Genomic DNA, 21164 nt, shown 5'->3' on the forward strand with positions numbered 1-21164 from the left:
AATCCTTGAATTTATGTTTAATTTTTTGCCTGTTGTCCTTACTTCTCGTGAGAACATGTTTTACTTGACTTCAATTTCAAAAAAACATGTTTTACTTGACTAATATGCTAATTCAGTAATTCTGTCTGCATTAAACCGTTACTGACTGTTTTGTGCCCTTGCCCTGTATGTTTTACTCGTTTCATGCAGTTGACATGGTACAGCTAGACCGTGCAAAACAGTCGACAAAGTCTGCTATTCTGATGAACCTGGAATCTCGTGTATGTGATATTTGGTTGATCTTTTAGATATCACTTGCTAGATGTTGAAGAGATCTATCCATAAATGCATATTTGTTATGTACTTATCGCTTATCTCTAATTTGTAGATGGTTGCATCCGAAGATATTGGCAGACAACTTTTGACATACGGAGAGAGGTATGCCCTTGTTTCTGGTTAGAGTGGGTAAAAGTCCCACATTCGTTTGAGGAATTGATTCGTGGTCTCTTTATATGGACTTGCACAATCCTCCTCTCTTGAGATAGCTTTTGGGGTTGAGTTAGGCTAGGTGTCATATCTTTATATTGTAGCAAAGTGTTAAAGCGGGTAAAAGTTTCACATTGATTGGGGGTTATGGACTGCTGGTTTTCTTTTTATATGGACTTGGGCAATCTGTCCTCCCTTCTTGAACTATTTTTTGAGTTAGTGTCAAGTGTCATATCTTTACATTTGTGATATTAGCTTTAGAGACTTAATTATTTGAAAAGATGACCAACAACACTATATCCCTTATTAGGATGGCAAAATCAAACTCAATGTGTCAACCTATTCAAATTTGACCCCCCATTTATCATCTCAACTTATTACAACCCATTAAAAATTGGATTGATATGTAGCCGAAATTGACTCATGAGAAAGCTTGTCAAAATATTTTTAACAAATATTTTTTTGTTTAATATGTTATAAGTAGCCATATGAAGAATAATAATAATTTTATTAGGTATTAAAAATTTAGAAAAGAACAAATACAACAATTTAAAATTTAATAAGAATTAGGCGGGTTGAGTTATGACTGAGTGTGACAGTGGGACTGAAACCGGTACAATCAAAAAATTGGACCTGAATTAGCATCAATCAAGTGGGAGCCGGCCGGAACTGGATGTATTCATAATTATAGGAATGGACGTCTCTAATCGAATAATATTTCTTTTTAAAGTATAATTAATAAGTTAGACTTCTTTTAAAGTTTAAATTTCAAATTTTAAACTCTTAAAGTTTAAATTTCGAACTCTTAAAATTTAAATTTTATAATTTTCAAAACTACAACTTACTTACCTAAGTTCGAATCTTTTTAAACTATATCAAACTTTCAAATTTTCAAACTTCTTTAATTTTAAATTGTAACTTGAAACATTTGAAAATTGAAATATAAAAAGACTTGTATTAAATTGAAGACAATAATTTGAAAAAAATGGCGAATAGCCTATTATTTGTTTCTACCACACTTTCATTATGTACTACTTCATTTATTTTATCAAAATTATACAAGTCACACTCTCTCTAGATGCAATTTTTATGTTATTTTTAACTATTGTCAAACTAGGTAATTCATGAGCTTAAATATCTGAATTTAAATATATTTTTTCAACCATTCGTGATGCACCTATTTCATTAAGTTGGGTTTAATGGACAAGCAGTTAAATAAATTTGAGAGAGGAAAAATAATATTTTTAAAAAAATTCAATCATTGATTTAATGGACTCTTTAGACCTTGGAATATCTTTAAATCTAAAAAATTTATATGAAATGACATAAATCTTTGGTAAAACTGAACAAATAGCTAGATAATAAAGTCCAGATATATGTTTTATCGTTTAAATAAAAAAAACTTTTAAAAACTATTTAAGATTCATTAAGTCATCCCAATAAGTTTTTGTAAGTCTAATTTATATTTGAATTATGAGCATTTCAAACTATTTGTAAAACTTTCTCTACCCATAAGAAACTTTAAGCATTTCATATAAAGAATTTTATCTAGTAGATACTATTTTTGAAATTTTTCTAGGGGGAAAGATTAACTTCATAGCAACGATTTTTAAATTTTTTACGTCTAGCCTTTACTATTTTTAATCAAGGAGATCGTCTCTGTTGATCATTTATGTAAAAAATTACATATTTGAGTTTTGTATACCAAACTTTGTACAAGACCATCGAGATGACTAGTCTAGCCTACTCAATCCTTTTCTACAAATTCAGACAGGTTAATAAGCTATTTGGGCATATTTGGATGTTTAATTTGAAAAGATGGTAATGTAACGACCTATTTAGTCATTTTGAGCAGTAGAATTACTTTTGATAATAACTGACTGTGTCGACGGATCACACGATGGACCGTCATGGTCACGACGGACCGTCGAGGGTCTTCGTGCCAAAACACTTAAACTCTGAAATTTGGGTACGGGGAATCAACTCTCTGAACTTCGCGACGGAAGAGCAGCACGGACCGTCGTGGACACAACGGACCGTCACAAGCATCTTCGCTAAAGCTGAGTCTCTGAACTCTGTGACGACCCTGCAGGACGGACCGTCGCAGGAACGACGGGCCGTCACGAGGGGCGTAACCTCGACTGGGTCGGATTTCTGCTAAAAAGTTTTAAGGGGTGTTTTGGACTATTTATTACAAAATGAATGAAATTAGTGGGTAAGTTTAATAACTTATTTATTTGGAGGTTAAAAGAGTTAACCTTAAAATAAATAATTGGATTACTTTTATCATCTTTGATACTTGATTATATGATAATTAGGGTAAAAGAAAAAGAATCTGTAGAAGAAAAATAAAAAGAACAAGAAGAGAGGGAAGAACGAGCGAGAGAGGGAGAAGCGAAGAGGAAAGCAAAGACTTTGAGAAGTAGCTTGCTTGATCACGATTCTTCGGTGGAGGTAGGTTATGGTTTATGCTATTTCGTAGCAAACTCTAAATAGCGATTGATATGTATTGGGTGGTGTTGTAAAGTCTTCTATATATTTAATTGTGTTGTTGCATGTTGTGATTATGTAAATGGTGTTGGATTATAATGATGATACTGTGGAATCTTAAAAACCTTAAATCCACTCTATTAATGATGATGCGTGATATAAAAGAAGGCTCGATGAACTAAAGAATGAGGTTAATGGATCGGGTGTCACGAACCAACACGTAGTATTAGGGGATCAGGTGTCACGAACCAACACGTAGTATTAGGGGATCGGGTGTCACGAACCGACACATAGTATTAGGGGATCGGGTGTCACGAACCGACACATAGTATTAGGGGATCGGAGTGTCACGTTCCGACACAAGAGGAATAAAGAGAATGAATCTTGAATTATGGAAATATACTCAAACTTAAAGAACCTTTTTCCCAAATGAGTATGGTGTGGAGGCTTGAGCCCTCAGGTGTGATCTTGATACTGTTGACTTAGTACGTGCTTACTTTATTGTTATTGACACTTGTTCATGTTGTTTGTTGCTTATAACATGTTAAGTGCTATAGTTGAGTTTATATGATTACTCAATGTATATTGCTTTCTATTTTGAGTTGGCCGATGATACCTACTCAGTACTTGTTCCATGTACTGACCCTTACTTATATTTTCTTCTCTTTGTTATTTGTGGAGTGCAGCAAACGTACCATCGACTTCGACTCGTCCGCAACTCTAGCCAGTCTTTAGCATATTAGATTTAAGGGTGAGCTATTATTCCTAGCTCGGACTGGATTCTTTCCTTCACGTCTTGATGTCTTGAAGTTCGAGCATGGACCATTTCTTTTACTTATTTTAGTTTCTTAAATACTCTTAGACGTAGAATTTGAGGATAGATGTTCTTGGTGTGATGACTTCCAGATTATGGGGATAATAAGTTGATAAACTTTAGAATGTTTATTTATTAGTTATATTAATAAGATTTTGAGTCTTCCGCATTATATTCTGTTTATTATGGTTGAAATGTTGGGGTTAGATTTGTTAGTTCGCTCACATAGGAGGATAAGTGTGGGTGTCACTCGCAACTCGTTTTGGGTCGTGACAAACTTGGTATCAGAGCATTAAGTTCGTTGGTCTCATCACACAAGAATGAGTATAGTAGAGTCTTGAGGAACGGTAGGGGGATGCCCTTACTTTTCTTTGAAAGGCTATAGGACTTTAGGAAAATTCCATTCGTTCTTTTTTTCGTGCTATTACTTGGATCCAATTGGTATCTGGGTGATACAAATTGGTATCTGACCATCTTCACTCTATTTCGCAGATGGTTAGAACTAGAGCAACAACTGCGCCAACACCAACACCGGCACCGGCAAGACAGGGTGCGGCTGAGCTAGCCACTGGGGCTGTAGCTCGAAGAGGAGCTGTGGCAAGAGGCCGTGGTAGAGGTCGCGGGAGGACGTCTTCTAGAGGAAGAGGACAAGCACCTGGCCCAGCTAGTACTAGGGCGGTGACTCCTCCACCGACTGAGGAAGTAGTAAGAGAGGGTGAGGAAGGGGAGAATGAGCATGTGCAGAATGAAGAATTACCACCCCAACCTACCCCAGAGATGATTAACCAGGTTCTTGCTTATCTTAGCGGGTTATCTGATCCAGGCCAGACACCCCAAGTGTTTTCTACACCAGCACCTCAGGTTCCGGGAGTACAACATGCAGCTGCTGTGGCTTCCCGCATGGATGCCTCATTGGAAATAGGCACGTCTCCTCGGTTGACTGCAAGGCCTATAATGACAAGTGATCAGCATGAACTTTTCACTAAGTTCTTGAAGTTGAAACCTCCAGTCTTTCAGGGTGCTGAATCTGAGGATGCTTATGATTTCCTGGTTGATTGTCATGAGCTGCTACATAAGATGGACATAGTAGAACGGTTCGGCATTGAGTTTGTGACCTATCAGTTTCAGAGAAATGCCAAAATGTAGTGGCGGTCGTATATTGAGTGTCAACCCGCACAGGCACCACCTATGACGTGGGCATCATTCTCTAGCCAATTTATGGAGAACTATATACCCCGGACTTTGAGGGATAGGAGGAGAGATGAGTTCCTAAGCCTAGAGCAAGGTAGGATTTCTGTTACTGCTTATGAGGCTAAGTTTCGTGCACTATCCAGGTATGCCTCCCAGTTTTGCTTCAGTTCACAAGAGCGGATTCGCCGTTTTGTGAAAGGATTGAGGTCAAATTTGCAGATCCCAGCTTTACAGGTAGCTGCTGCAGCGAAATCCTTTGAGGAAGTGGTTGATTTTGTGATAGGGGTGGAAGGAGTGAAGCCAGACGACTTCACCATGGCATCGACATCTAAGAAGTTTTGTAAGGGAGGTAAATATAGTGGTTCTTACTCCAGAGGGCAGAGTTCAGGAGGTTACCCAGCCCAATCTATTCAGTTTTCACTGCAGGCTGTAGCTGGGGGTCCACCGCAGACCGGTCAGCATTTCTCTGAGTTTGGAGGTTATCCCCAGACTTCGTCGTTCTCATAAAGGCCTATGCTTGACTCCAGAGAGTGTTATAGATGTGGAGAGATTGGACATATTAGGAGGTTTTGTCCAAAACAGAGTTACAGACCCCCAATAGTTAGAGGTAGAGGTGGTCATGGGAGAGGCCGTCATTCTGGAGGACGTGGTGTACAAGGTAATGGTGGTCAGCAAATCAGCCAGGGTGGCAGGTAAGCTTGAGCTACTGCAGCACAACATGGTAGGGGCAATGGGCAGACAGGTGATAGGGCCCATTGTTATGCTTTCCCCGGGAGGTCAGAAGCAGAGACATCTGATGTTGTTATCACATGTAATCTTTTGGTTTGTGATTGCATGGCTTCTGTATTATTTGATCCTGGATCCACATTTTCATATGTATCTTCCTCATTTGCTACTGGTCTTGATTTACATTGTGATTTGGTCGACATGTCTATTCATGTTTCTACTTCGGTGGGTCAGTCTGTGATAGTTGAGAAGGTGTATAGGTCTTGTCTTGTGACTTTTATGGGGAGCAATACTCATGTAGACTTGATTATCCTAGAAATGGTTGATTTCGATGTAATTCTGGGTATGACTTGGCTTTCTCCAAATTTTGCAATCTTAGATTGTAATGCTAAAACTGTAACGTTGGCCAAGCCTGGGACAGATCCGTTAGAGTGAGAGGGTGACTACACTTCCACCCTAGTTCATATCATCTCTTTTCTTCGTGCTAAGAGAATGGTCAGTAAGGGCTCTTTAGCTTTCTTGGCACATCTCAGGGATGAGAATTCCCAAGTACCTTCGATTGAGTCTGTTTCGATAGTCCGTGAGTTTCTGATGTGTTTCCTGCAGACCTTCCTGGTATGCCACCGGATAGAGATATTGATTTTTGTATTGATCTGGAGCCGGGTACTCGCCCCATTTCCATACCCCCGTATAGAATGGCTCCCGCTGAGTTAAGAGAGTTAAAGGCCCAGCTTCAAGAGTTGTTAGGTAAAGGTTTTATTAGACCAAGTGCATCCCCTTGGGGTGCTCCTGTTTTGTTTGTGAAGAAGAAGAATGGAAGTTTTCGGATGTGCATAGACTAAAGCAATTGAATAAGGTAACTATTAAGAACAAGTATTCTCTCCCTCGCATTGATGATTTGTTTGATCAGTTAGAAGGTGCTTGTACCTTCTCAAAAATCGATTTGAGATCTGGTTATCATCAATTGAAAATACGGGCAGCAGATGTGCCAAAGACTGCTTTTCGAACCAGGTATGGGCATTATGAATTCTTAGTAATGTCTTTTGGGCTTACGAATGCCCCTGCTGCTTTCATGAGCCTGATGAACGGGATTTTTAAGCCATATCTGGATCTCTTTGTCATTGTGTTCATTGATGATATACTGATATACTCAAAGAGTAGGAAAGAACATGAGGAGCATTTGAGAATTGTATTGGAAGTGTTGAGAGAGAAAAGGCTTTATGCCAAATTCTCCAAGTGTGAGTTTTGGCTAGATTCAGTGTCCTTCTTGGGGCACGTAGTTTCTAAGGATGGAGTGATGGTGGATCCTTCCAAGATTGAAGCAGTGAAGAATTTTCTAAGACCTACTAATGTTACAGAGGTAAGGAGCTTTGTTGGTTTAGCTAGCTAAGACCTACTAATGTTACAGAGGTAAGGAGCTTTGTTGGTTTAGCTAGCTACTACCGTCGATTTGTCAAGGGATTTTCTTCGGTTGCTTCCCAACTGACAAATTTGACTAAGCAGAGTGTTCCATTTGTATGGTCAGACGAATGTGAAGAAAGCTTTCAAAAACTCAAGACCTTGTTGACTACTGCACCAATTCTCACCTTACCAGTGGAAGGAAAGAACTTCATTGTTTATTGTGATACCTCCTATTCTAGTTTGGGTGCAGTACTAATGCAGGAGAAGAATGTAATTGCTTATTCTTCGAGGCACTTAAAAGTGCATAAACACAACTATCCGACCCATGATTTGGAGTTGGCTGCAGTCGTGTTTGCATTAAAGCAATGGAGACATTATCTATATGGGGTTAAGTGTGAAGTCTATACAGATCATCGCAGTTTACAGTATGTATTTACTCAGAAAGATTTGAATTTGAGACAGAGGAGGTGGATGGAACTACTGAAGGACTATGATATTACTATCTTGTACCACCCAGGAAAAGCTAATGTTGTGGCAGATGCTTTAAGTAGAAAGGCAGGGAGCATGGGAAGTCTAGCTCACTTGCAGGTTTTTAGACGCCCATTGGCTAGAGAGGTTCAGACTCTGGCTAATGACTTTATGAGGTTGGAAGTACTGGAGAAGGGAGGATTTTTGGCTTGTGTGGAGGCAACATCTTCCTTTCTTGACAAGATTTAGGGAAAGCAGTTTACTGATGAGAAACTGATCCGGATTCGAGATATGGTATTGCGATGAGAGGCTAAAGAAGCAAAAATTGATGAGGAAGGCGTTTTGAGAGTTAAAGGAAGGGTATGTGTGCCCCGCGTCGATGATTTGATTCACACTATTCTTACAGAGGCTCATAGTTCAAGGTATTCCATACATCCTGGTGCAACCAAGATGTATCGTGGCCTAAAGAAACATTTTTGGTGGAGTAGGATGAAGCGTGACATTGTTGAGTTTGTTGCTCAATGCCCGAATTGTCAGCAGGTAAAGTATGAACACTAGAGGCCTGGAGGGACACTTCCGAGAATGCCCATTCCCGAATGGAAGTGGGAGAGAATTGCAATGGACTTCGTGGTTGGTCTTCCAAAGACATTAAGTAAGCATGACTCCATTTGGGTAATTGTTGACAGATTAACTAAGTCTGCTCATTTCATTCTGGTCCAGGTGACTTACAATGCAGAGAAGTTAGCCAAACTTTATATCTCAGAAATTGTGCGATTGCATGGAGTCCCACTTTCCATCATATCATATAGAGGTACGCAGTTTACTTCTAAGTTTTAGAAAATATTGCATGCTGAATAGTGTACTAGGTTGGATCTTAGTACTGCATTTCACCCTCAGACCGATGGTCAGTCTGAGCGAATGATTCAGGTTTTAGAGGATATGCTTCGTGCATGTGTGATAGAATTTGGTGGTCATTGGGATAACTTCTTACCCTTAGCGGAATTTTCATACAATAATAGCTATTACTCAAGTATTGGTATGGCCCCATTCGAGGCATTGTATGGGAGAAGATGTAGGTCTCCCATTGGGTGGTTTGATGCATTTGAGGTAAGACCATGGGTACCGACCTTTTGAGGGAGTCGTTAGATAAAGTAAAATTCATTCAGGAAAAGCTTCTAGCCGCTCAGAACAGGCAGAAAGAATATGCAGATCGAAAGGTTAGGGACTTGGATTTTATGGAGGGTGAGCAAGTCTTGCTAAAGGTTTCACCCATGAAAGGGGTGATGCGGTTTGGTAAGCGAGGTAAGCTTAGTCCAAGGTACATTGGTCCATTTGAAGTTCTGAAGCGCGTGGGGGAGGTAGCTTATGAATTGGCATTGCCTCCAGAACTCTCAGGAGTGCATCCGGTATTTCATGTGTCTATGCTGAAAAGAACCATGGGGATGGAAACTACATCATTCGTTAGGATTCAGTCCTCCTTGATGAGAATTTGTCTTATGAGGACGAGCCTGTTGCTATTTTAGACAGAGAAGTCCGCAAGTTGAGATCAAGGGAGATTGCATCCATCAATGTTCAATGGAAGAATCGGCCAATCGAAGAGTCCACTTGGGAGAAGAAGGATGATATGCAAGAAAGATATCCACACCTTTTTACAGATTTAGGTACTCTTTCTCGCCCTTGTTTTTCTTCTTGTGATCGTTCGAGGAAGAACGATGGGTAAATTGGTATCTATTGTAACGACCTGTTTAGTCGTTTTGAGTAGTAGAATTACTTTTGATAATAAATGACTGTGTCGACGGATCACACGACGGACCGTCATGGTCAAAACAGACCGTCGAGTGTCTTCGTTCCAAAACACTTAAACTCTGAAATTTGGGTACGGAGAATCAACTCTCCGAACTTCACGACGGAAGAGAAGCACGGATCGTCGTGGACACGACGGACCGTCACAAGCATCTTCGCTAAAGTTGAGTCTCTGAACTCTGTGACGACCCTGCAAGACGGACCGTCGCAGGAACGACGGGCCGTCATGAGGGGCGTAACCTCGACTAGGTCGGATTTCTGCTAAAAAGTTTTAAGGGGTGTTTTTGACTATTTATGACAAACTGTATGAAATTAGTGGGTAAGTTTAATAACTTATTTACTTGGGGGTTAAAGGAGTTAACCTTAAAATAAATAATGGGTTACTTTTATCATCTTTGATACTTGATTATATAATAATTAGGGTAAAAGAAAAAGAATATGTAGAAGAAAAATAAAAAGAACAAGAAGAGAGGGAAGAACGAGCGAGAGAGGAAGAAGAGAAGAGGAAAGCAAAGACTTTGAGAAGTAGCTTGCTTGATCACGATTCTTTGGTGGAGGTAGGTTATCGTTTATGCTATTTCGTAGCAAACTCTAAATAGCAATTGATATGTATTGGGTGGTGTTGTAAAGTCTTCTATATGCTTAATTGTGTTGTTCATATTATGATTATGTAAATGGTGATGGATTATAATGATGATACTGTGGAATCTTAAAAACCTTAAATCCACTCTATTAATGATGATGCCTGATATAAAAGAAGGCTTGATGAACTAAAGAATGAGGTTAATCGATCGAGTGTCACGAACCGACACATAGTATTAGGGGATCGGGTGTCACGAACTGACACATAGTATTAGAGGATCGGGTGTCACGAACCGACACGTAGTATTAGGGGATCGGAGTGTCACGTTCCGACACAAGAGGAATAAAGAGAATGAATCTTGAATTATGAAAATATACTCAAACTTAAAGAACCTTTTTCCCAAATGAGTATGGTGCGGAGGCTTGATCCCTCAGGTGTGATCTTGATACCGTTGACTTAGTACGTGCTTAGTTTATTGTTATTGACACTTGTTCATGTTGTTTGTTGCTTATCACATGTTAAGTGCTACAGTTGAGTTCATATGATTACTCAATGTATATTGATTTCTATTTTGAGTTGGCTGATGATATCTACTCAGTACTTGTTCCTTGTACTGACCCCTACTTGTATTTTCTTCTCTTTGTTATTTGTGGAGTACAGCAAATGTACCATCGACTTCGACTCATCCGCAACTCTAGCCAGTCTTCAGCATATCAAATTTCAGGGTGAGCTATTATTCCTAGCTCGGACTGGATTTTTTCCTTCACGTCTTGATGTCTTGAAGTTCGGTCATGGACCATTTCTTTTACTTATTTTAGATTTTGATAAACTTTAGAATGTTTATTTATTAGTTATATTAATAAGATTTTGAGTCTTCCGCATTATATTCTGTTTATTATGGTTGAAATGTTGGGGTAAGATTTGTTGGTTCGCCCACATAGGAGGATAAGTGTGGGTGCCACTTGCGACTCTTTTTGGGTCGTGACAGGTAATTTCTATATATCCATGTTAATAATCCCCCTAATGTGTTTTGGAAGTGCAAGAAAATAGTTGGAACACTTGGGTTCCCGCAATACTATGACGGTATGACTCAAGTTTGCCAATCTATCAACTTCATCCAAAAAAAAAAGTTTGCCAATCTATCAACATGTTGATTAGATTTTTCCGTAGCTATGATTGATCTCGAACGCATCTTCTTTAACTAAACTCTAAATTTCTTTTATAAAATGACATGTACTTTTACATTTTATACAATCACTATTATACATTGCTATACCATCTCTTATAACTAAATTATATGTGTGCAACACACCAAATATGAAAATCATCATTACAAATAGGGAAAAGAATATTAATTTTAAAATATAAAAACTAGATGTATTAATAGAAATAATATTTAGGTTGACACTAATTACTTTATTACAAATCCCATAAAATTATAAAACTTCTACAATAGTTTGAGCTATGCAACTATAGGTTTTGCATTTCTCATCTTTTACAACATTTTTTTTGCATGTTCCAATTTTTATCAATCTTATAGCTAGTAATAGTGAAATAATCATTACCATTAACACTACGATTCATATCAGAAGTGATAGCCATTTAACAAGTACTATAATAAAATAAACAACGAAGATAATGAAAACGTTGACCTTGATAATCAGATTCAACTTTTTTAACAGTCTTTCTGATAAAAAATGTAAACATAATTTTGATTCATAATGGGTAATGGCATGGGACAGGAGATTTAAATAATTATTTGTTGGGATGTTGTATAAAAGAAATTTTGCAAGCTATTTCTATAGTCGAAGCTATAAAAAATGGTACTCCCCTTCCTGGTACATTTGTATGGGTATAGGGCTATATCATGGTTCATTCACAGTTAATCTCTTCTACTGTTTTTGGCTCTAGTACATATCGCACATATAGTTGATTTGAAATATTATCTAAAACGATTGTTGTTATTGGCTTGTCTTTTAGTTGTGCTGAAAATTTTGATTTTATTCATTATATTCAGATAGTGTACAATCCATCTTTTAAAGGTTTTTAAAGAAAAACAATTAAAAAGTTGTTTTTGATTATCAATGTGAATATTTTCATTATCTTTGTTGTTTTTTTTATTATAATACTTGTAAAATGACCATCACTTCTTATATCAATCGTACTTTTAATTATAATAATTATTTCACTATTACTGACCATTAGATTGATTAAAATTGGAACATGGAATAACAATTTACGTTACAAAACTTGTGAAATGCATAAAACAGTAGTTACATAACTCAAACTATTTTAGAATTTTATGAAATTTGCAATAAAGTAATTAGTGTAACCCTAGATAATGTTTTTAATAATACATCTGTTGTTGATATACTAAAAGCAGTACTTTTCCCTATTTATGATGATGTTTTCATCTTTAATTAAAATGGGTTATGCCTAGGAAAGTTACGTAGACCCTGAAATATGGAGCAATTATGCAAGCATTTTCGGACATAAAGAAAGATGGAAAATTATTTCAGCTTGCATTTGGTGGTCCGTGTGGAGAGAAAGAAATCTCATATGCTTCCAAAACAAGAGCAATTCCATCTAGAAGATTAAGATGAATTGCTTGGTTTTGTTTCTTTTTTGGTGTAAACAGGAGTACATGGTGATCTAGAATCAATTAAAGATGTTTTAGTTTCCTTGTAAATTTTGTTGTAGGATTAAAGATCTTCCTGGTACTCTCCACAATTGTAATTAGAAATCTGTAACTTATTGTGGCAGGTTTTGATTTTTGTTTTGGAATAGAATACAAGTTGTTACTATCTCAAAAAAATAATTAAGTGTGCTACACTCATATACATTGATTGTATGAAATGATATAATAATGTATTATAATGGTTATATAAAATGGGAAACTACATGTTATTTTATTTTGGCTTAAATCATATGCGGTCCCTTAAAGTTGTTCGCATATTTCACTTAGACATCTCAATTTAGACATGTACCTATTGAGTATTTATATGTTTAAAAGTGATTCCTACTAGACACAAAAAGCTAACATGGCCAAAAAAGTGTAGTTCACTCTCCTAAAACGTGTGAAAACAATTTGAAATAATATTTTTTCTATTTTTTAACTTATATAGCTAAATTAAAAAATAATAATAATTAATATAAAAAATAAATTAAAAAAAGAAACTGAAGAAACGTCTTTCTCATCCTCCTGCTGCAACTATTCTGTCTCTTTACACATCCACCCTCCAATTCGTCTACTGCTTCTTCAATTTTTTTATTCTTTTTTTATTTTATGTAGATCTAATTAAGGTCTCGAATATTCTGGTGAAGGTCTATCATTCTTTATGACAATAATATTTCGGCCAAACTCCATTGTTTAAGATGAAAATCGTATTTGAGTGAAGCAATTAATTATTTTTTTAAAAAAAACATCTATTATTTTCTTATAGTTGTGATAAATATTTAATCATGAAAAAAGATGATTTATTAGAACGAAAGATAAATGAGGGGTTAGCTTAGATGGACAAAAATGGTGTATTAGCGACATCGGTGAAAGGAATAGGGTTTGATGGAGAAAAATAAAGGGGTGAATGTTATGGTTTATTGGCGTTTGAGGCGAAACGAAACAACAAAGAAGAAGACTGTAGATTATGGTTTACTGGTGGTTGACGAGTTGAGGCGCAGGGGTGATCCAGTGCAAAGGGGAGAAGAAGAAGAAGGAGGGGGTGGGGGTGGGTTAATTCAAAAATAAAATTATATTTTCTTAAAATTCCTTTTGTTTTATTTAAATAGGGGTTTTATTAAAAAAAAAAAAATCAATCGCCGCATGTCATTCTCTCATTAGTCCATTTACTATGTATATAGCGATTGAGATGCACACATATTATTTTTTTATTGACTATTGTTGTGTTAAATGAGCATAAATTAGTTAAGATTCAAGTGTTCAATAGTTACAAAGCTAGATTGAGGTGTCTAAGTGAAATATGCAAACAACTTTAAGTGGCTGCATATGACTAAAGTCTTTTATCTTTAAGTCAAGTAAAGGCTCGACGTAAGAATTTTTAAGACCGTTGTCATGAATTTAATCTTCCCCTAGAAAAATTCTACAAAATAGTGTCTACTAGATGAAATTCTTTATATGAAATGCTTAAAGTTGCTTATGAATATAGAAAACCTTTACAAATGGTTTGGAATGCTAATAATTCAAATATGGATTGTAGATTAACTGAAATTGATTGGGATGATGTAAATGATTTTATTGATTTTTAATAGTTTGTAATTTAGCTAGAAAACAAATATTGGACTTTAATGATTAAATATATATATATATATATATATATATATATATATATATATATATATACACACATAGATATTCAAGCTCAGTAATTACCTAATTTGACAATAGCTTTTAAGGTAGCATAAACTTTGAGGCTAAAACATTGTATGACTTGTAGAATTCTGATAGAATAAATGTAGTACATGATGAAGAACATGGTAGAATAAAATTATAAGTTATTCGTCTTGAAGTATTTTAATTATTGTCTTCCATTTAATACAAGTCTTTTTTTGTATATTTCAAATTTCAAATGTTTCAAACTTAAGTTACCTTTGAAATTAAAAAAAAAATTGAAAATGGAAAGTTTGATATTATTTAAAAAGTTTCAAATTTAAGTAAGTTAGTTATAGTTTACGAATTTAAAGTTGAAAGACTTAAGAGTTTTAAATTTAAACTTTAAAAAATGTATAACTTATTAAGTTATATTTTTAATAGAATATTAACTAAGCCATATATTTTGAAAAATTTTCAATTCTAAACAATTAAGTTTTATTTTAATTAAAATAAAAAAAAAATGGGGAAAAAACACTGAATTCCAGTCAGGTACCAGTACGGCTTTTCCTATAATTACCAGTTCCGGCTGTCCCACTTGGTTGATGTTGGTTCCGGATTAGGTTGTATTGGTTCCAAAAAATTTTAGTCCGGTTGTACAAGTTCGGTGGCGCTGGCACATTTTGGTTGGGTTGACTTATTTTCAGTACTTTTGAATTAAATATCTTTTGGGTCCTTTGTATTAGTTTAAGAAAAGTGCTTATATTTAAGCTAAAATGATAAAAATAAGTCAAAAGCCAAAAAAAATAGCATTTCTAACTTTTTTTTTTAGAAGGAAGTGATCAAACAAAAGGGAAATAGTTAGAATTTCCAACTTTGGCTTATAAGAAAAAAAATTAAAAGCCAATCAAAAAAGGTTCTTGACTCTTTGTCACTTTACAACCATTTCCTCACTTAGATTGGATTGACTTATTTTAAATGTTTTTATACAAAAATATTTTTTGACCAGTTTATAGTGTTTGGATTAACTTAAAACAAGTGCTTAGTTTTAAACTATAACGACAAAAGTAAGTCAATTCTAACATTTTTGTTTTGAGAAGGTAGTGATCAAACAAAGGGCAAATAGTTAGAATTTCTAACTTACGACTTTTGCCTTATATGAAAAATTTAAAGTCAATCCTCTTAGTCAATTGGCCATCTTATCTCTTTGTTCTATTATATATTAGTATTTTACCAGACACAGAGTCTATGGTCATATCTTGATTCTTTAAATTATTTAAATTAAATGGATTACTCATATTTTCTTTCATTTTCTTAAATGATTTCATATTGTCTACAACCTATTTAAGCTAATACAAATATGGACAAAATGAGTTAACATCAGAATTCATATTCAGCCCATATAAATGCAATGAAACCATTTTGCCCATATTAAATTAAATGGATTACTCATATTTTCTTATATTTGCTTAAATGGGTTAATATGGTCTTCAACCTATTTAAGTTCATACAAATATGGACAAAATGAGTTAATACGAGAATCCATATTCAACCCATACAAGTGAAATGAAATTGAAAATCCAATTTTTTTTTTTTGGTTTTTGGAAAACAAAAAAAAATCTAGGGGTCGGTTGGTGGAAGTTGGGAGGAAAGGAAGTAATTTTTTTTTTAAAAAAAACACAAAAAAAAATTAGGGGTAGGTTGGTGGAAGGTGGGGGGGTACCCCAAGGAGGGGTAAATTTTTTTATTTTCGAAAAAAAATTAAATTTAGGGCAAACTCTAAATAGCAATTGATATGTATTGGGTGGTGTTGTAAAGTCTTCTATATGCTTAATTGTGTTGTTCATGTTATGATTATGTAAATGGTGATGGATTATAATGATGATACTGTGGAATCTTAAAAACCTTAAATCCACTCTATTAATGATGATGCCTGATATAAAAGAAGGCTTGATGAACTAAAGAATGAGGTTAATCGATCGAGTGTCACGAACCGACACATAGTATTAGGGGATCGGGTGTCACGAACTGACACGTAGTATTAGAGGATCGGGTGTCACGAACCGACACGTAGTATTAGGGGATCGGAGTGTCACGTTCCGACACAAGAGGAATAAAGAGAATGAATCTTGAATTATGAAAATATACTCAAACTTAAAGAACCTTTTTCCCAAATGAGTATGGTGTGGAGGCTTGATCCCTCAGGTGTGATCTTGATACCGTTGACTTAGTACGTGCTTAGTTTATTGTTATTGACACTTGTTCATGTTGTTTGTTGCTTATCACATGTTAAGTGCTACAGTTGAGTTTATATGATTACTCAATGTATATTGATTTCTATTTTGAGTTGGCTGATGATATCTACTCAGTACTTGTTCCTTATACTGACCCCTACTTGTATTTTCTTCTCTTTGTTATTTGTGGAGTACAGCAAATGTACCATCGACTTCGACTCATCCGCAACTCTAGCCAGTCTTCAGCATATCAAATTTCAGGGTGAGCTATTATTCCTAGCTCGGACTGGATTTTTTCCTTCACGTCTTGATGTCTTGAAGTTCGGTCATGGACCATTTCTTTTACTTATTTTAGATTTTGATAAACTTTAGAATGTTTATTTATTAGTTATATTAATAAGATTTTGAGTCTTCCGCATTATATTCTGTTTATTATGGTTGAAATGTTGGGGTTAGATTTGTTGGTTCGCCCACATAGGAGGATAAGTGTGGGTGCCACTTGCGACTCTTTTTGGGTCGTGACAGGTAATTTCTATATATCCATGTTAATAATCCCCCTAATGTGTTTTGGAAGTGCAAGAAAATAGTTGGAACACTTGGGTTCCCGCAATACTATGACGGTATGACTCAAGTTTGCCAATCTATCAACTTCATCCAAAAAAAAAAGTTTGCCAATCTATCAACATGTTGATTAGATTTTTCCGTAGCTATGATTGATCTCGAACGCATCTTCTTTAACTAAACTCTAAATTTCTTTTATAAAATGACATGTACTTTTACATTTTATACAATCACTATTATACATTGCTATACCATCTCTTATAACTAAATTATATGTGTGCAACACACCAAATATGAAAATCATCATTACAAATAGGGAAAAGAATATTAATTTTAAAATATAAAAACTAGATGTATTAATAGAAATAATATTTAGGTTGACACTAATTACTTTATTACAAATCCCATAAAATTATAAAACTTCTACAATAGTTTGAGCTATGCAACTATAGGTTTTGCATTTCTCATCTTTTACAACATTTTTTTTGCATGTTCCAATTTTTATCAATCTTATAGCTAGTAATAGTGAAATAATCATTACCATTAACACTACGATTCATATCAGAAGTGATAGCCATTTAACAAGTACTATAATAAAATAAACAACGAAGATAATGAAAACGTTGACCTTGATAATCAGATTCAACTTTTTTAACAGTCTTTCTGATAAAAAATGTAAACATAATTTTGATTCATAATGGGTAATGGCATGGGACAGGAGATTTAAATAATTATTTGTTGGGATGTTGTATAAAAGAAATTTTGCAAGCTATTTCTATAGTCGAAGCTATAAAAAATGGTACTCCCCTTCCTGGTACATTTGTATGGGTATAGGGCTATATCATGGTTCATTCACAGTTAATCTCTTCTACTGTTTTTGGCTCTAGTACATATCGCACATATAGTTGATTTGAAATATTATCTAAAACGATTGTTGTTATTGGCTTGTCTTTTAGTTGTGCTGAAAATTTTGATTTTATTCATTATATTCAGATAGTGTACAATCCATCTTTTAAAGGTTTTTAAAGAAAAACAATTAAAAAGTTGTTTTTGATTATCAATGTGAATATTTTCATTATCTTTGTTGTTTTTTTTATTATAATACTTGTAAAATGACCATCACTTCTTATATCAATCGTACTTTTAATTATAATAATTATTTCACTATTACTGACCATTAGATTGATTAAAATTGGAACATGGAATAACAATTTACGTTACAAAACTTGTGAAATGCATAAAACAGTAGTTACATAACTCAAACTATTTTAGAATTTTATGAAATTTGCAATAAAGTAATTAGTGTAACCCTAGATAATGTTTTTAATAATACATCTGTTGTTGATATACTAAAAGCAGTACTTTTCCCTATTTATGATGATGTTTTCATCTTTAATTAAAATGGGTTATGCCTAGGAAAGTTACGTAGACCCTGAAATATGGAGCAATTATGCAAGCATTTTCGGACATAAAGAAAGATGGAAAATTATTTCAGCTTGCATTTGGTGGTCCGTGTGGAGAGAAAGAAATCTCATATGCTTCCAAAACAAGAGCAATTCCATCTAGAAGATTAAGATGAATTGCTTGGTTTTGTTTCTTTTTTGGTGTAAACAGGAGTACATGGTGATCTAGAATCAATTAAAGATGTTTTAGTTTCCTTGTAAATTTTGTTGTAGGATTAAAGATCTTCCTGGTACTCTCCACAATTGTAATTAGAAATCTGTAACTTATTGTGGCAGGTTTTGATTTTTGTTTTGGAATAGAATACAAGTTGTTACTATCTCAAAAAAATAATTAAGTGTGCTACACTCATATACATTGATTGTATGAAATGATATAATAATGTATTATAATGGTTATATAAAATGGGAAACTACATGTTATTTTATTTTGGCTTAAATCATATGCGGTCCCTTAAAGTTGTTCGCATATTTCACTTAGACATCTCAATTTAGACATGTACCTATTGAGTATTTATATGTTTAAAAGTGATTCCTACTAGACACAAAAAGCTAACATGGCCAAAAAAGTGTAGTTCACTCTCCTAAAACGTGTGAAAACAATTTGAAATAATATTTTTTCTATTTTTTAACTTATATAGCTAAATTAAAAAATAATAATAATTAATATAAAAAATAAATTAAAAAAAGAAACTGAAGAAACGTCTTTCTCATCCTCCTGCTGCAACTATTCTGTCTCTTTACACATCCACCCTCCAATTCGTCTACTGCTTCTTCAATTTTTTTATTCTTTTTTTATTTTATGTAGATCTAATTAAGGTCTCGAATATTCTGGTGAAGGTCTATCATTCTTTATGACAATAATATTTCGGCCAAACTCCATTGTTTAAGATGAAAATCGTATTTGAGTGAAGCAATTAATTATTTTTTTTAAAAAAACATCTATTATTTTCTTATAGTTGTGATAAATATTTAATCATGAAAAAAGATGATTTATTAGAACGAAAGATAAATGAGGGGTTAGCTTAGATGGACAAAAATGGTGTATTAGCGACATCGGTGAAAGGAATAGGGTTTGATGGAGAAAAATAAAGGGGTGAATGTTATGGTTTATTGGCGTTTGAGGCGAAACGAAACAACAAAGAAGAAGACTGTAGATTATGGTTTACTGGTGGTTGACGAGTTGAGGCGCAGGGGTGATCCAGTGCAAAGGGGAGAAGAAGAAGAAGGAGGGGGTGGGGGTGGGTTAATTCAAAAATAAAATTATATTTTCTTAAAATTCCTTTTGTTTTATTTAAATAGGGGTTTTATTAAAAAAAAAAAAATCAATCGCCGCATGTCATTCTCTCATTAGTCCATTTACTATGTATATAGCGATTGAGATGCACACATATTATTTTTTTATTGACTATTGTTGTGTTAAATGAGCATAAATTAGTTAAGATTCAAGTGTTCAATAGTTACAAAGCTATATTGAGGTGTCTAAGTGAAATATGCAAACAACTTTAAGTGGCTGCATATGACTAAAGTCTTTTATCTTTAAGTCAAGTAAAGGCTCGACGTAAGAATTTTTAAGACCGTTGTCATGAATTTAATCTTCCCCTAGAAAAATTCTACAAAATAGTGTCTACTAGATGAAATTCTTTATATGAAATGCTTAAAGTTGCTTATGAATATAGAAAACCTTTACAAATGGTTTGGAATGCTAATAATTCAAATATGGATTGTAGATTAACTGAAATTGATTGGGATGATGTAAATGATTTTATTGATTTTTAATAGTTTGTAATTTAGCTAGAAAACAAATATTGGACTTTAATGATTAAATATATATATATATATATATATATATATATATATATACACACATAGATATTCAAGCTCAGTAATTACCTAATTTGACAATAGCTTTTAAGGTAGCATAAACTTTGAGGCTAAAACATTGTATGACTTGTAGAATTCTGATAGAATAAATGTAGTACATGATGAAGAACATGGTAGAATAAAATTATAAGTTATTCGTCTTGAAGTATTTTAATTATTGTCTTCCATTTAATACAAGTCTTTTTTTGTATATTTCAAATTTCAAATGTTTCAAACTTAAGTTACCTTTGAAATTAAAAAAAAAATTGAAAATGGAAAGTTTGATATTATTTAAAAAGTTTCAAATTTAAGTAAGTTAGTTATAGTTTACGAATTTAAAGTTGAAAGACTTAAGAGTTTTAAATTTAAACTTTAAAAAATGTATAACTTATTAAGTTATATTTTTAATAGAATATTAACTAAGCCATATATTTTGAAAAATTTTCAATTCTAAACAATTAAGTTTTATTTTAATTAAAATCAAAAAAAAATGGGGAAAAAACACTGAATTCCAGTCAGGTACCAGTACGGCTTTTCCTATAATTACCAGTTCCGGCTGTCCCACTTGGTTGATGTTGGTTCCGGATTAGGTTGTATTGGTTCCAAAAAATTTTAGTCCGGTTGTACAAGTTCGGTGGCGCTGGCACATTTTGGTTGGGTTGACTTATTTTCAGTACTTTTGAATTAAATATCTTTTGGGTCCTTTGTATTAGTTTAAGAAAAGTGCTTATATTTAAGCTAAAATGATAAAAATAAGTCAAAAGCCAAAAAAAATAGCATT

General features: G+C 34.2%; 1 pseudogene; it reads left to right on the top strand.

Moving 5' to 3' along the window:
• LOC104647534 (mitochondrial-processing peptidase subunit alpha-like) overlaps positions 1-21164 on the top strand; it is a 96078-nt pseudogene that overhangs the window by 64597 nt on the left and 10317 nt on the right.

The sequence above is a fragment of the Solanum lycopersicum genome, chromosome 5, assembly GCF_036512215.1.
Source record: "Solanum lycopersicum chromosome 5, SLM_r2.1".
NCBI classification, from domain to species: Eukaryota; Viridiplantae; Streptophyta; class Magnoliopsida; order Solanales; family Solanaceae; genus Solanum; species Solanum lycopersicum.